Source organism: Euphorbia lathyris, chromosome 1, assembly GCF_963576675.1.
Source record: "Euphorbia lathyris chromosome 1, ddEupLath1.1, whole genome shotgun sequence".
NCBI classification, from domain to species: Eukaryota; Viridiplantae; Streptophyta; class Magnoliopsida; order Malpighiales; family Euphorbiaceae; genus Euphorbia; species Euphorbia lathyris.
Window position 1 is genome coordinate 96754574 of NC_088910.1, and position 11375 is coordinate 96765948.

Consider the following 11375-nt stretch of genomic DNA (forward strand, 5'->3'; position numbering starts at 1 on the left):
AGAATATCGAAGAGATCCCGTTGAGTTGAAAACCCGAAAAGGGCGGCTCAGGCAAAAATTAGGGAAAAAGTTGAATACACCAAACTCTAGTTAAAGGCGAGAGCCCCTTGACACAAGCTCATCAAAACCAAATCCTCATCCTTACAACCCTGGGTTTCGAACTTATCCTCGCCCTCATCCTTGCACACCTTGGGGACGGCCTGAAACCTCATCTCTCGATCTGAATCTACCAAAATCTTCAAGCCTATGAAAATGGAATCCATCCGACCATCTCATTCGCACATACGTTGTTTGCATACCCACATGTCCATACATCCGCATAAAGCAAAACGCATAGGCCACACTTACATACATTCAAACACGCACACAGTCACGCACATACACACACACATAGGTGGTTACACGCATACATAGAGTAGGCTACATCCACCTATCTATATGCATCACTACACCTCATCATTAAGAATAACAAATATCCTCGCAAAGGGCATGATTCGCTCGCTCTATGTAGAAAATCTAGGTTACAGAATAGCGCACTGATCTCCAATCTGCAGTCCATTTCAGCCTATGATTCATGCCAAGCAGTAGCAACTGACGGGAGACATTCCTATCAACGACTCAAGTAAACGAGACAGTAGCTCCAGTAAAAAAAATGCAGACGTCAGTGTCTTGAAATTCAGAATTGCTAGAGAGAGCCATTTTACCTGCGGTCGATTTAGAGACCAGGGTTGCTAGAGAGAGCCATTTTACCTATGGTCGATGATCGAGGTTGCTAGAGAGAGCCATTTTACCTACGATCGATGACCGAGGTTGCTATAGAGAGCCATTTTACTACGATCGATGACCGAGGTTGCTATTGAGAGCCATTTTTACCACGGTCGATGACCGAGGTTGCTAGAGAGAGCCATTTTACCTACGGTCGATGACCGAGGTTGCTATTGAGAGCCATTTTACCACGGTCGATGACCGAGGTTGCTATTGAGAGCCATTTTACCACGGTCGATGACCGAGGTTGCTATTGAGAGCCATTTTACCACGATCGATGATCGAGGTTGCTATAGAGAGCCATTTGACCTACGGTCGATGACCGAGGTTGCTATTGAGAGCCATTTTACCTACGGTCGATGACCGAGGTTGCTAGAGAGAGCCATTTTAGTTACGGTCGATGACCGATGTTGCTATAGAGAGCCATTTTACCTACTGTTGATGACCGAGGTTGCTATTGAGAGCCATTTTACCATGGTCGATGACCCAGGTTGCTATAGAGAGCCATTTTACCTACGGTCGAGGACCGAGGTTGCTATTGAGAGCCATTTTACCACGGTCGATGACCGATGTTGCTATTGAGAGCCATTTTACCACGGTCGATGACCGAGGTTGCTATTGAGAGCCATTTTACCATGGTCGATGACCGAGGTTGCTATAGAGAGCCATTTGACCTACGGTCGATGACCGAGGTTGCTATTGAGAGCCATTTTACCTACGGTCGATGACCGAAGTTGCTAGAGAGAGCCATTTTACCTACGGTCGATGACCGAGGTTGCTATAGAGAGCCATTTTACCTACGGTCGATGACCGAGGTTGCTATTGAGAGCCATTTTACCACGGTCGATGACCGAGGTTGCTATTGAGAGCCATTTTACCACGGTCGATGACCGAGGTTGCTATAGAGAGCCATTTTACCTACGGTCGATGATCGAGGTTGCTATTGAGAGCCATTTTACCCGCGGTCGATGACCAGGGTTGCTAGAGAGAGCCATTTTACCTACGGTCGATGACCGAGGTTGCTATAGAGAGCCATTTTACCCGCGATCGATGACCGAGGTTGCTAGAGAGAGCCATTTTACCCACGGTTGATGACTAGGGTTGCTAGAAAAAGCCATTTACCTGCGGTCGACTTAGACTAGGGTCCCTAGGAGAAGCGTCCGCCGGCCCCCGATTCAAAGGCAAGGACGGGACAGACAAGGCGAAAATAGAAGACAAGGCAGGAGCGTGCGACGCGGAGATCAGGTATTCCTTCTCCTACTCTATATGTGTCTTTTACTTTAATATATTTCCATTGCATGTGCTGCGTTAGCAAAAAACGTTTTCAAAACACACACATCACTGTCAAGATAGAAAAGTAGGGGCAACTGTACACACCGAGTCGGAGGACCTGTGATGAAAACCCACGACAAACGGCTAAAGCGGTTGATTCCATTAGTTAGGAAATTTAAAAATCAAAGGGAAACTCGGAGAGTCGGCATGTGATAGCCCCGCTAACAAATTCAGCGTCTCCTGAGTGAGGTCGGGCATGTTCATCGTCGTGTCGATGTATGAGAGGGCCCTAGAAGTCGGACGTTAGCCGACGAGTGACCAGTGTCGCTCCCGACGATAATCATCGTTACGTAAATAACAGCGCGCGACGAGTCGAATGCCCGCCCGATGGGCCGAGTGTCGAACGTCTCCCGTCGGACGACGGGCGTCGCTTGTCGAGCATTAGGTGCAGCCCGAGGCACGTCGACGTCGCCCGACGTTCGATGGACGGACGTCCCGCGGCGTCGGGCGGACGCCCAATGCTCGTTGGGCGGACGCCCAACAACGTCGGGCGAACGCCCAACATTCGTTGGGCGAACGCCTGACGAGGTTGGGCAAACGCCCAACGGCTGTTGGGCGTCCGCCCGACTATTTTGGGCGTGCGTCCAATGTGATTTTGGGCGTCGCCCAATTCCCGTCTGGCGACGCCCAAATCGTTTTGGGATCCGTGCCTATAAAAGGCACGGATCCCCATGCATGAGGAGGGAGGGATTTTTGGAGCTTTCTCACTCTAGACATTTTTAGAGAGAGAAAGTCAATTTTTGGGAGAAAATATTTTTTTTTCCTAAAAAATCCAAATTTTCTAAAAGTTAAATATTTTACCGAAACACCAAAAAACACCGAAAAATCATAATTCGTGGAATCAACCGACTTCAGCTGTCAATACCGATCTTGAGGTATTATCCGAGGACTAGACTCGTTTTATTTATTTTATTTATTCAATTCATTTATTGATTTTTAGGATATAGTTTTATTTATTTATTTGGTTATTTATTTATCACATTTATTTACTTTTTCCGCGTTTATTTAATTCCCGTCTCGTATTAAACAAATGTTTTTGTTTTAAATAAAAAACCCTCGTTTTGACATCCCAACACGAACCGTGACCCGATTTAAGGGTAGTTCGGGTTCAAAACGTTGTAATTATAAATTTTAAAGAACATTTCCAAATAAATTTTTGAAATAAAACATCGTTTTAGGAGTCTCCGTTATTGACTATGATCCAATTTTGGTAGTTCGGAGACCCAAAACGATAGAATAGATTAGATTTAAAGTGCTTGAATAAATCTAGAAAGTTAGGTGTTGTTTCTGTAATTCTGCCATTTTCTGTTGCTAAAGGCTGTTTACCGACGGATTTTCCATCGGTAAATCCGCTGGAACTTTAAAAAGTCCATTTTTGAACATTTTTCTTACCTTTTTGGAATTGACTCTTATATATGTATATATGTAACTATGTAATATGTTTATCAAAATTATTTTTGGGGTATATAACTATTAAATACTAATTATTTAACTATTTATTCTTTATTTTGATATCATTTATATTAAATTAGCTTTGGTAAATTATATGTATATATATATGTATAGTTTTTTTGGTTTTTTGGGATAATCAATAGATGATGTTGGGGGTATTAAACCTTGGTTTAGAGTTTAATAAGTAAAAACTATTTTGGATTAAAGGTTGTTTTTCTATGAATTTTGTTCGTTGTTTTACTTAATTTTAACTTGGATAAAAGTATATTATATCTAATAGTATTTTCATCATTATTTTGTACTATTTTCTCTATTTGGTTTTAATGGGTATTATTACTCATTTTTATGTATATATATATATATATATATATATATATATATATATATATATATATATATATATATTTCAAATGTATCTAGGGTGGGGTTTGGATTTAATGTGTTTATTATTGTAATTGTGTTTAAGTAAGGAGTAAATTGAGTGAAAAAGGGAAGAATAACCCACAAAAGAGATTTTAACTTGATTATTTAAACTAATGGTTTCTAGAGATTCTTAATGTAATTAAAAGGTTTCTCCTTAATTCTTTATCGTTTTCAAAACGATTTCTTAAATATCACGTTTTAAAACCTTAATCCGTTCCAACGACGGATTAAGCGAACCTTGTAATTAAAATCGTTTTCATTGTAAATAACAGAGTTTTGAATCGTTTTCCTAACTAAACAGTTTTGTACAAAAATAAATGGACTTGTATGCTTAATCACGCTCACTACAAGAAAATCGCTTTTTGGCAACAAGTTTTGGCAACGCCAATAAAATGACGTTGCTAAAAACTAACTTTAGTAATGAAAATACTTTGGTCGTTGCCAAATGTTGTTACGGTAAATGTTTCCACACTCTCTTTAAAAAAAGTTCGCAAGGTAAGAAAATTGCAAAACAAGCAATATATTTGGCAACAAGAAGTTTATTGCTATAAATTATTTCATTTACAGCTACAAATAATTGTCGTTGCTACATATATCACCATTTACTGCAACGACACCAGGTTGCTGCGGTTAATGGAAGAGGTTACAGCAACGACATCATGTTGTTGCAATATAATTTTATTAGATTAATTAAAAATATATACATTAATATATATATAGCTACAGACTCCGTCGTTGCGAAACATATTTTTGGTAACAAATGTTTTGGGTCGTTGCGAAATATAATTCACCAAATATTTTCCCTCCATGTATTTTTGCCTTTCCCTCCACATACTTTTCGCGGAGGCGGGAGTGAGAATTATTGCATCATGTTTGGCAATAACAGGGTCGTTGCAGTAAAATAAGACATATATAGCAACGACAAATTATTGTTGTGTTTAATGTATATTTATTGGCTACAACGGATTAACGTTGCCAAATATTAAAAAAATATTATAATTAATTTAATTATTAAAAATATACACTTTTTTCAATAAATAATAATAATAGAAAAAAAATCATCTACATTTGGCACTGCACTCCTCCTTCACGATATACTGATTTTTCAGGAACCAATGCTTCCCATCCCTCTTAGACAAAGAGAAACTCCTTCACGATATACTGGCAGAGCATCCCACTTCTCATCCTTTACCCACAACTTCTTCAGATAGTAGGTTCTCTCTTCCATGGTAATGCATCTCTCTCTCTTCCATGGTAATGCAAACCACCTTTTAATTATAAAAAACCCCACCCATTAATAACCTTAATCTTTAATTTGCCGCCAATGTGACCTAAAATTCATTCCAAATATTTCATTCCCCCCTAAAATCAGACACAAAGTTCACGCTTTCAGCCAAAAAAGCTCTCCTTCCTGTTCGACCTAGGTCTGCTCCCATCTTCTCACACTCATCTTCTGAAATTGGGACTGAACGAGCCCCTCTATTCCTTCTTCAGCAGATTTATGGGGTTTCCTCATTTCTGTTCGCGGTATCTCTTCTCATCTCTTGTTAATTTCTTTATTTTTTCATGTTTCCTTCATGTTCTTGTGTTTTCCTTTATGGGTTTAGATTCAATGTCTTTATGACCTTGGTTTACAATCAGTTTTTCTTTGTGTTTTGCTTAGGAAGTGGAGTTGGAAACTCAAAACCCATCAAAAACCCCAACCTCTCTCTCTTCCCGCACATGGCTTCACTATCAGTGGATATAGCAAGAGCCACCTCCTTCATTTCCTTCTCTTCTCGCCAACAAACCCCTCTTTCCACTAGTGGCACCTCACTCCTTCCTCTTTTCTTCAAACCTCAACCCACCTTATCCATTCAAGCTGCCCGCTCCTTTCATTCTACAATCCTCGCTCTCGGTTTCTCCAAACCATCTTTCAAAAACCCCGTAGATTTTCTTTTGCCGCCGCATCCCCCCAGACCGAGGATTGTGATTTCACCACCAAGATTCCTCCCGATGATCGAATTGGGTTCTGGAAAGGTATTGTAATCTTTCTATTTTAGTTGTTACCTTTTCCCTTTGTATTAATTCGTACTAAAATTAAGAAGATATGCTACTTCAAATGTAATTGCTGACTTATTAAGCTTTCTAAATGGTCAATGCAAATGCTAGTTAAAAATTTCCATTTTCTTGAATTTCTTCTCAACTGGACTTAATTGGGCTGACATTTTTCCTTGCGTTGATGAACAAACAACACTACTTAACCATATATTGACTGCAGACCATGGGAAGCGCATAGCAGTGATTGAGTATGAGGTATTAGTTTGCATTGTTTTTGGCTGTTCGCTTATTAGTTAAACCACCATTTTTGTTATAATCATGGGAGTCTCTATGTATATTGTTGTATCATTATGACCATGGTACAAAATCTCAAACTTTTGTAAGTTTATTATTATAGTCCTGCTTGTGAGAGTACGTTTATAGTGTGCAGATGTATAATTTCCTCTCCTAATGTTGAATTGCAGTACGGTGAAGTTGACATTGATGGTTCTGTAGTTGCTGCAAAAATTACTGGAGCTGAAGACATTATTATGTTGAACAATGGTTGTTTGTGTTGTACAGTGAGGGGTGATCTTGTGAGAATGATAGCTGAACTAGTGGCTAAAAAGAGAGGAAATTTTGATCATATTGTAATTGAAACTACACGTTAGATATTACTGTATCAGTCAAAATGTACTGTTCTGAAATCACTATACAGTAGTGACTTGTTATCTAAATGCTTTATTGTTGTGTGTACATCAAATGATGTACTTGTTACACATTTACTAAAATATGCCATACTGAAACCTTACAGGTCTTGCTAATCCAGCACCAATTCTTAATGTTTTTCTAGTCATTATTGATATTGGATGTATGTGGAAAGTATATTTTTGATGGCTTGGTGATGTTTTGCTTACTTGTGCTCTTTCTTTCTCTTTTGTCGATGTGTAATTGCAAAAAGACCATCAATCTTTGACGATTGACTGTTGAAACATAGGTGTTAACCACTTTTAGAAAGAATGATATTACGATATTGAGTGGAGGTCTTATGGATCTGCAAACCCTTCAAAACATGTAAATGGCTGATGGCAATTTCTCTCAGGATAGAGTTGTTCATTCCATTGTTGTCTTTGATGCCTTGAAGGAAAAACTTATGGGGGGCTACAAAAGAGCTTCAAGATGTTTTAACTACTAGAACAGAGGTTAGTCTTACAAATAGTTGTCATTACTGTACTTGCTTATCATATTATAACTATTTACTGTGTGTCTATATATGGTATGCCTTCAGAATTTAAAGGCTCATCAGAACAGGAACGTATATCTTCCTCAAATGCTTCAAGAGAGAACCCTTTTGCACTTCAAGCAAAAGCCATAACTGAACCGCCCCCTTGGTCAGGTTCAGGAGATGCATTTGGTCATTCACAGCCATCTGTGTAAGTTAAAGTCCCTGAAAACTTGTATGATAATACTTCTTGTCTATAAGCTGTCAATGAGATGCAGAAGTTAACCTTAATACATCCAAATGTTGGGATGCCTATTTTATATATATTTCCATGAAACTTGAGTATACCTGTCATTTAAATAATAGAGCTCTCAGTTGATTTGATGTAGTTTTCAAGTGGTTCTAAGGAATTTGACTTCTATGCACGTGTAATAAGGAGGATCAGTAACCAGATGGTGATGGAACATCAGTGCTCTAGGTCTACAAAGTTATTGGGCTGCTGCATATGCAGGTGAGTTGACAAACTTCCGAGAACATGGCCATGCTGGTGAAATATGGTAACCATTCATTTATTTTTACATTTCAAACAAAGAAATTCTTCATAACATTGCTTATTATAATCTTTCTAAGGAAATTTATCTAGTTGAATAGTCAGAGTATAATAGATTTTGCAAGTTGATTTTCTGTTATGAGTCCTATCCTGTATTAGTTGCTTATAGAATCCTATACTGTATTAGTTGCTAATTTCTTCTATACTCATTTAATTGATATCATGTTTTCTTATTGCCCCAACACTCACATATGTAGATTATAAATGGTCGACCTCTTTCTCTTCTCTTTCGCCTATTTCTCTTTGTTCTTTTCTTGACCTTCATCTCCGGCAATCTAACTCTGATTCACCTCCCTCTCTAACCTCCATTTCTAATGGCATGTTGATAGTTCTGCTCTGCCCCTTCTATGATTCTGTTTTCCCAAAGCATTTATCTGAACCCTATCTTCCTATCACCAGAACAGAGCAATCTTCCCGGTGTCCCTCAAGCATGTCGATAGTTCTGCTGCACTCCTAGAATTCATGGCTGTTTGTAAACGTGCTATTCGTGTACATTTTAGACTGATCGGAGAACATGATCAGGATTTCCACACGCAACTTGTGAACGGCTTTCAGTCGCTTACAGCAGAATTATCTCATTATATCCCTGCAATTCTTTCTGAGCTCTAATGATTATGTGTTTGTAGTTTGTTATGTATCATGTTTGTCATTTCTGATATTTCTTCTTCAAGCATGTGCAAATATTTCTTGGTTTATATATGCAATCAAATCTGAAAATTCAAATTACAAAATCTCTGAATTCAACTGCATAAATAATCACGTAACGGAAATATAATGATTTCTTCTGCACTACATGAATTTAATTGTTTTCGATTGTTAGATGATTCGAGGGTGAACAAAAATTGAGGTTATTTTGGTTAACTGATGGTAATTGCTTAGCATATTATAATTAGGTATCTAATATAATTTTGTTTGTAAATATTCTGGGCATTTGGTTCTAGTTATTCTTATATGTTTGGTATTTGGTTTAATTAGTATGCTAATGTGATAATGCTGTCTATTTGGATAATAGGTTAGGTTACTCTGTTTGGGTTTATTTCTTTCCATAAGTTTCTCCAGGTTAAGCTTTTGATAATTGATTTGTATTGTCTATTTGGGTAATTTTTTTGAAGCATCTATTGGGTAATTGATTAGGCTAATTTGGTAATGGGTTTATAGTGTAATTGTATGTTTCCATTTGTGCATGTAGAACTTCTCATATAGTTGACAGGCTAAGAAAGTTAGAAGACAAGGATTTTTATGCTGATATGAGAAATCTAGGATAGTTTTGTCAAAATTGTGACGAACTTACCTCTCTTTTTATGCTGTTTTTATATCCTTGTATATTCAGTTCCTATATTATCTAGTTTATTATTGTTTTTTCTAGGGATAAGATACCAAAATAGGCCTCTGGCATTTGGAAAAGTATAAATTTAGGCTCCATGTATAAAAATAGCACCAATATAAGCTTAACGTGTAAAAAGTTACCAATTTAGGCATCGATAACATAACTTAACGGAGTAAGAGGAATGACATGTCCAATCTGTTCTCGGAGTCTAAATTGATACCTTTTTTAAACGTTAAGCCTATATTGGTACTATTTTGTACATTGAGCCTATATTTGTGCTATTTTGCATATGGGCAGGGGCAATTTTTACCAATTTTGGTTGATACCAAATCATACATTTTCTTTTACTTTATCCCTTCTAATTTGGATTATTTCTCTTCTGCTAGCAGTTAAAGTTAATGGGGTTGTTCTGCAATTATGAAGTTTCAAATTTACTGAACTTGAGATGCTGATAACTAGACTCCTTTCTTCATCTCAACATAAATCGGCTGGCAGTGGGGATTTTAGAATTAGACATAGTTGAATTAAGCACAAAGGTACCGTAACTTATACTTCCTTTTAAGTTATCTTTTAATTGATAGAGTTTTGTTTGTGAATTTATACTTTATATGAGAATTGGTATCAATGATTGAAATGTTAGAGAGCAATTGTTAAGAAAAATGAAATTTTGGGAATTGCCTAATCGAGTTTCAACAAGTACAGAATTTTGGTATTAATTTTTGTAAATCGAGGGCTGAAACTTTTGCTGCTCATATTAAGTACACACATTCAAAGGCTTAGTAAGTAATCTTTGATAGTAAAAGACAAGAGCGGTGTTTTAATATGCAGGGGTGTCCAGTATTCATTAATAATTAGCATTGTATGATCTCACGTAATTAGCCTCTGATTATATAAATATTCGTTAATTAAGCAAATATTAAGTACACCATGCTCAATTATCAGTAATTAGAGTTAGAAGAAGATTTTCTCTAAAAAACACAATCTGATATTTGTCTGATGTTCTTTGTAAAACATGAGTTTTACAGTACAGTTTAATTTGTCACTGAACTCCATCACTTAAAAACCTCAAGAATTTTCTGTTTAATATAATAATAGACCTGGAGATGCACATTAAAAATGAGAAAATCAAGATAGTTAAAAGTAATTAAGATGCAAGAGCATGTGAGCAACCGTAATTTAAACTCCTCCAATCCTAGACATTAAGTAGGACTTTGTTGGTAACATTGTTCTAATATTGGTTTAAACTTATAGGAGAGCTGTCCATAATTTAATTAATTTGAGCTATCCATAATTTAATTAATTTGAATTTAACTTTATCATATATACAAGTTTTGATCTCATGTCTCTCGCTAATTATGCAAATTCTTTGAGTTTGTTGGTTCCCCTTTCATTACTGTTAAACATCTGTAAAAAGTTTGAAGTTATATGTTTTTAAGAGTCCCTGATCATCCATTTTTTGATATTCTGCCTCTCTTTTTCTTTTTTTCCTATAGTTTGATGATTTACATTATTATAGCACCGAAATTATAACAAATTTCATAGGATTTTGCACAAGGATTTCTATTATACATGATAGTCAATTTCATGATCACTTCTTGAAAGATATATGTTAATCATGTTCATTTTATGTTATCATGACCCTATTCATATATTTACTTATTCTCTTTTCTTTTCTTGTTCTTATTTAGGAGGGAGTTTCATGATGACAGTGATGATCATTGAATGAAAGTGGAGTATAAAAGAGGAATCCATGCTTGAGATAATAGACCATTTTTTGTAGTTATCTAACTTGTGGTTATAATTTTTATGAAATTCATACTCAAGCCTTTTGCAATCCTTGAAATTTTTGGACTATGTAATCAGATATGATGGTTTATGTAGATAAGAATATATATTAACTTGGTATTTAATTATGGATATCAATTAACATTCCATTTTAGTGTTGTCATGTATATATCGTTGTTAAGTTTTATTCTGCAACAACAATTCATTGCCAAACATCAGAATATATGGCAATAATAAAACTTGTTACAACATCGGAATATATAGGAATGCCAAACGGGTGTTGCTAACATCAAAATAATTGGCAACGACAAACATTGTTGCAAAACATTAAACAATATGGTAAAAATGGAAACGTTTATAGCAACGACATAAACTGTTGCAAAAACGTCATAATATTTGGCAACGACACCAGTTGTAGCTAAACCTCATATTTTTAGCAA

The 11375-nt window shown here is 36.5% G+C and overlaps 2 long non-coding RNA genes across 2 annotated transcripts; both read left to right on the top strand.

Moving 5' to 3' along the window:
- The first annotated feature begins 5650 nt into the window (after nt 1–5650).
- On the top strand, nt 5651–6605 carry LOC136211809 (uncharacterized). Its single transcript, XR_010679004.1, has 3 exons — nt 5651–5991; nt 6233–6267; nt 6477–6605. It is a non-coding gene; the product is annotated as an uncharacterized lncRNA (long non-coding RNA).
- Nucleotides 6606–6874: 269 nt separating this feature from the next.
- Nucleotides 6875–7715, top strand: LOC136211820 (uncharacterized). The gene is made up of 3 exons (XR_010679015.1): nt 6875–7193; nt 7280–7424; nt 7603–7715. It is a non-coding gene; the product is annotated as an uncharacterized lncRNA (long non-coding RNA).
- Nucleotides 7716–11375: the final 3660 nt, after the last annotated feature.